At 47.5% G+C, this 5,788-nt stretch overlaps 1 long non-coding RNA gene across 1 annotated transcript; it reads left to right on the forward strand.

Moving 5' to 3' along the window:
- The first annotated feature begins 1,870 nt into the window (after positions 1-1,870).
- Positions 1,871-4,002, forward strand: LOC120878974. Its single transcript, XR_005724679.1, has 2 exons — positions 1,871-2,201; positions 3,743-4,002. It is a non-coding gene; the product is annotated as an uncharacterized LOC120878974 (long non-coding RNA).
- Positions 4,003-5,788: the final 1,786 nt, after the last annotated feature.

Here is a 5,788-nt window from a genome sequence, read left to right on the forward strand (position 1 = left end):
CCGCTTCCACGCACCCCCGTCCTACCCCCACACCCCCACTGGTTTCCTATTAATTTTAGAAGCAGGCCAAAATCCAGGTCAGATCTCCCAGCCTGTGGAGTCGGGCTGCCAGGTTCCAATCCCATTTATATCCCTTCCTGGCTGTGTGATCTTGGGCAGATTTCTTAAGCTCCTCAGTGCCTCGGTTTCCTCATCGGTGAGATGGGATGGTACCTGCCTTTACCTCACAGAGTTGATGTAAGGATTAGATGAGACAGGCTGCACAGAGAGCTTGGCACAGGCAAATGCTAAGAAAGGCTAGCTATTGCCCCTTGCCTCTCTGCCTCCTCTAAACCTTGTTCCCTCATTATGAATGTCTCTTGGTTTCTAGCTCATTCCTCTCAGCCTATACAGACATGTAAGTCTCTCCTGTCGTAAAAACATCTCTTCTTGATTCTGTGTTCTTGATTTCTCTTGTGCCTTCTCGTCCAAACTTCTCATTAGCATCCTTTATCTGCTTGTTCCTTTCCTTATCTCCTTTCTGTTCCTCAGTCCACTGTAACATGACTTCTGGCTCTGCCACACTTCTGACATTTGTCGGGGTCACCAAGGACCGGGCTAAGACCACTGGGCACATCTCAGCCCCTGACCTCTGCCTGCTGCACTGACTGTATTAGTCATTTCCTCCTCTGTGAAATGATGGATGGCTTGGCATCCGTGCCTCCTTATCAACCCCTTAGTCCTCCCTGTACTTCCTCGACCTTTCCCTCTCTGTTCTCACAGGGCTCCCCATCCACTGCTGGCCCCAGGGGACTGGTCTGCTGGTCCCCAGACTGGGGCCCCTGAGTCTGTCCTTGGTCAGTGGGTCTCCTCTGCCCTCACACTCCTTTCAGGTGATCTTAGCAGCTCTTAGCTTCCCAGATAGCTCACATGGTAGAGAATCTGCCTGCAATGCAGTTCGATCCCTGGATTGGGAAGATCCCCTGGAGAAGGGCACGGCAACCCACTCCAGTGTTCTTGCCTGGAGAATTCTATGGACAGAGGAGCCTGGCGGGCTACAGTCCATGGGGTCACAGAGAGTCGGAATGACTGAGTGGCTGACACTTCCACTTTCACTTAGCAGCTCTTATGGCTTCTGCTTCCACTTGGTGGTTGCTACCTGCTATGGACTGAATTGTGTGTGCCCCCCCACCCCCAAATTCGTACACTGAAGCCCTAATCCCCAGTGCTACTGTATATGGAGACAGATACTGTAAGGAAGTAATTAAGATTAAATCAGGCTATAAATTTGGGCCCCTAATCTGATAGGTTAGATAGCATCACCAACTTAATGGACATGAACTTGAGCAAACTACAGGAGATAATGGAGGACAGGGAAGTCTGGCGTGCTGCAGTCTGTGGGGTCACGAAGAGTCAGACACTACTTAGTGACCGAACAATGACAACAATCTGATAGGATCAATGTCATTATATGAAGAGGAAGAGACACCAGAGATCTCTCTTTCTGGGCTCACACGAGGACACAGCAAGAAGGTGCCGTCTGTAAGCAAGGAAGAGAGGTCTCACCAGAAGCTAACTCTGCTGGTACCTTGGTCCTGGACCTCTAGCCTCTAGGAGTATGAGAAAATAATTTCTGTTATTCAAGCTACCCTGTCTGTGGCAAATTCCTAAGCATGTAGGCATGCTAAGGCACCTCATCTGACTCTGTGGGACCCCATGGACTGTAACCCACAAGGCTCCTCTGTCCATGGGATTCTCCAGGCAAGAATACTGGGGTGGGTTGCCGTGCCCTCCTCCAGGGGATCTTCCTGACCCAGGGATTGAACCCAAGTCTCTTATGTCTCCTGCATTGGCAGGTGGGTTCTTAACCATCTGGGAATACCTGTTTCTAAGTGTACCAGTAAGCTTTTCCTGCATAACAGACTATTCCAAAATTTGGTGGTTGAAACAGCCACTCATTTAGCTTATCTTTCTGCAGGTCAGCAGTTTGCTTTGGGCTCAGGTAGCAGTTCCTCTGGTCTTGTATCTGTGGTCAGCTGCAGGATTGGCTGGGCACTGGTGGCAGCCTGGCTTTAGCAGGATGGCTCATCTCTGCTCCACAGAGTCTCTCATCTTCCAGGAGGCAGGCCTGGACTTGTTTCCATGGTGATGCTGCAAGGTTCTAAGGAAGCAAGCAGAGTGGAGGTTTGGAAGGAAAAGCCTCAGACTCTGCAGACATCCAGGTCTGTGTACTCTGCATTCTTACCTGGTACTCTGGGAGTTGACTTCTCAATATCAAGACATCTTGGGCAATGAACTAGGAATATAGAAAAGTAATTGCTCAAGAAAAAGAATGTGTGTATATAACTGTACCACTTTGCTGTGTAGCAGATAACACAGCTTTGTAAATCAATTCTACTTCAATTTTTAAAGTACTTTGGAAAAAGAATAATAATTAAGTAAACTCTGGAAAGGCACATAACATTTTAAGGTATAATTGACAGGACTTGCCAGATGTAGAGTAAGGAAAGACGAGGAAAATAGGCCTTCTCCTGGGTAGACAATCTTTGTGCTTCCCTGGTGGCTCCAGCAGTAAAGAGTCCACCTGCAATGCAGGAGACCAGGGTTTGATCCCTGGGCTGGGAAGATCCCCTGGAGAAGGGAATGGCAACCCACTCCAGTACTCTTGCCTGGAAAGTCCAATGGACAGAGGAGCCTGGTGGGCTACAGTCCGTGGGATCGCAAAGAGTTGGACACAACTGAGCGACTAACACTTTCACTTTGGTTAGACAAATTGCTGGGCTAGATGGAGGGTGGGAAAAATTTGCTGAGCGCTTATTATTTGCTGGACACTTTTCTAGTCTCTTGGCACACAGAAAATACTAAGGTGCTTGAGAAAATGTCTCTGGAGCCAGACTTGGCTCTAGAGACTATATGTATTCTTTTTCATATTCTTTTTCATTATAGGTTAAGTTATTAAATATAGTTCTCTATGCTATATAGAAAGTCCTTGTTGTTTATATCTAGTTTATATATAATAGTGTGTATCTGCTAATCCCAAACTAATTTGTCCTTCCTTCCCCTTTGATAATCATAGGATTGTTTTCTATGTCTGTGAGTCTTTTCTGTTTCATAAATTTCGTATCCTTTTTAGATTCCACAAATAAGTTATCGCATATGGTATTTGTCTTTCTTTGACTTACTTCACTTAGTGTGATGCTCTCTAGGTCAACCCATCTGTGTTACTGCAAATGAGTGTATTTCATTCTTCATTGTGGCTGAATAATATTCCATTTTGCATCTATGCTCATCTTCTTTATCCATTTATCAGCCAATGGACACTTAGGTTGCAGAAGCTGTGTTCTTAATCACCACTTCCTTCATATTCCTCCACCTACCATTCACCCACAGGAAGATAACCTGTTTAGGGTTAAAGATATGTGGAGCTGCCTCTAGGACAACCGGGTAGAGACTTCTATTCAGCAGTTGGGTTTGTATGTGGAATAGGAATCAAGACACTGTAGACAGACAAGGATTGAGCCACGAGTGGATAACATCATACAGGGAGATGGTGCAGAGGGAGAAGCGGGGAATGCTGGGGGCACGCTTAAGGAGAGGATGGAGAAGAAGGGCCCCACAAAGGAGCCTGAGGATGAGCAGCCAGAGACAGGAGAGGGAGGTTTTGGAGGCAGGGAGGACTGTAAGTCTGTGTTTGCCTGAGGGAGTCTTGGTTTAGGACAACCTGGCATAATAATTAATGAGTGCCCCCTTTCACTTTAAACAGTGGCCCAGTTTGGAAGATGGATTATATATATTCACCCTCCTTAGAAGGCCAAGGAGGAGAAAACTTTAAGGAGAAGGAGACGTAGATGTGAAATACTGCCAAGAGGACGAAGAAGGTTAAGTTTGGAAAGTGGGTTCCGTTGGGATTGGATTTGGCAAACTGATGACCTTGGTTGGAGAAAGGCTTCTGAGAAAAAAGATGGGAAATGGACTGGATCACGTTGAATCTAGATAAGAAATAAGTAAAGATAACAAATTGCACAAGTCTTTCCAGAAGCTTGGCTGGGAAGGAAAGAAAGAGAGGGGCAGCTACATGGAACGGAAGTGGGCACACCCTCCCCGCCATTCTCCACAGGAGAGGAGCATGGCAGACCCAATAGGGACGACTCCAATAGAGAGATTGCCAGGGAATCAAGGGCCGAGGTTTCTGAGGAGCCAGAAAGTACAAGGGTTCAGATAAAGGGGAAAGAGCCTGGAAGAAATAAAGGGGGAGACTTAAGAAATAGTGGGGAAAGCCCAAGGAGGTGGGTTTCTGGGCACGGAACTGATGAAGGGGCTGGCGTTACATTGCAGACTTGTTTGACCACAGCAGACCATGGTCAGTGATACATTGGTCTTCCCTTGGCCGTAGACTCTTTACCCACCCCACCCCCGAATGCACATACCTGCACACGCCTGATTTCTTCACACAGGTCAGGAGGCTCACAGCAAGCTGCTACCCACAGAGGAGTCCAGACCACAGTGAGGAAGTTCTGCTCCCTGGAGTACTTTCCCATTGCTTGGGGTCCTCACACCAAAGTGTGTTCTTTCCATCTCCTCCAACTGACCCATAAATGCCCTAACATCCATGAAGGCAGGCCCTTCTTCATTTTAAAAGATTTTCATAACATGCTACGACTCCCAGATTTGCAGATTATTTATCACCAGTTAATTCACACCCAGTTGCATCCAGATACCTCAAGGGGAAAGGGAAGTCACTCAGTCGTGTCCGACTCTTTGCGACCCCATGGACTGTAGCCCACCAGGCTCCTCTGTCCATGGGATTTTCCAGGCGAGAGTACTAGAGTGGGTTGCCATTTCTTTCTCCAGGGGAGAGGTTCCTTAATCCCATCACTGTGATTACTAGAAGTCTCCTCCTAGAGAGGTCCTCCTGAGGGTCCTTCCAGGAAACCTACAGGCTGGTTCCAGGAGTCTGGGCTCCCCTCCCAGCTCTGGACCTCAGGTCACATGACCCTCTGGGCACTGAGCCTCCTATCAAGGATGCTCCCATCACTCCCAACCCATGGAAAGACTGTCTGGGTAAGAACTCTCTTCACCTCTTAAAACACTTTATAATTTAATGAATATTAATGAGATAGAGAATGATCACCTTTCATTCATTTAGCAAACGTTTGTCAAGCTCTTCTCATTCCAGGTGGAGCCCTCAGAACACAGAGTCAGTTCGCGCCTACTCCCCATGCTAGAGGCGGCTTCTGCGACCACATCCACTCTGTCCTGTAACAGCCCACCCAGATAATTCTCAGTTGACAGCATTTAGAAGCAGCGTCATGTGAATCACCACAGAATTGTGGATTAAGGTGGTGAAAGTCTTCACTGCTAGTAAATAATAGTTTATTTTAGAAATAGAGGCCTGTGTAAAGATGGCATAACAGGGGAAGGTAGGTCTTCTTATACCATGCAGATGATGGATCAGACACACAGAGGGGTGAGGGCTGCCTCTAAACCCTACCAGTGATCGGTGAGGGAGCAGGGGACAGCCCAGACCCTCTGTTTTCTGAACTGGAGGGAAAATCCAAGAGGAGACAGGAGAATACAGGGAGAGAAAAAAATAACCTGGAGGAGAGTTGGTGGAGAAGGGGGGATATAGTCAATGAAGTGATATGGATGGAATAGACACCAGATAGAGGTGGGATCGAATCTTTGAATAGACAGACAAAAATCCTCTGACAAAACGAGAGATTCCCAGGACTCTTGATTCCCAGTGCATGGGCACCATGGCCGAAGGCAGACTCGAGTCCCTTGCAGAAAGAGCAGCCCCTTGGGACCC

This window comes from Oryx dammah, unplaced genomic scaffold (assembly GCF_014754425.2).
Source record: "Oryx dammah isolate SB20612 unplaced genomic scaffold, SCBI_Odam_1.1 HiC_scaffold_19, whole genome shotgun sequence".
Lineage (NCBI taxonomy): Eukaryota > Metazoa > Chordata > Mammalia > Artiodactyla > Bovidae > Oryx > Oryx dammah.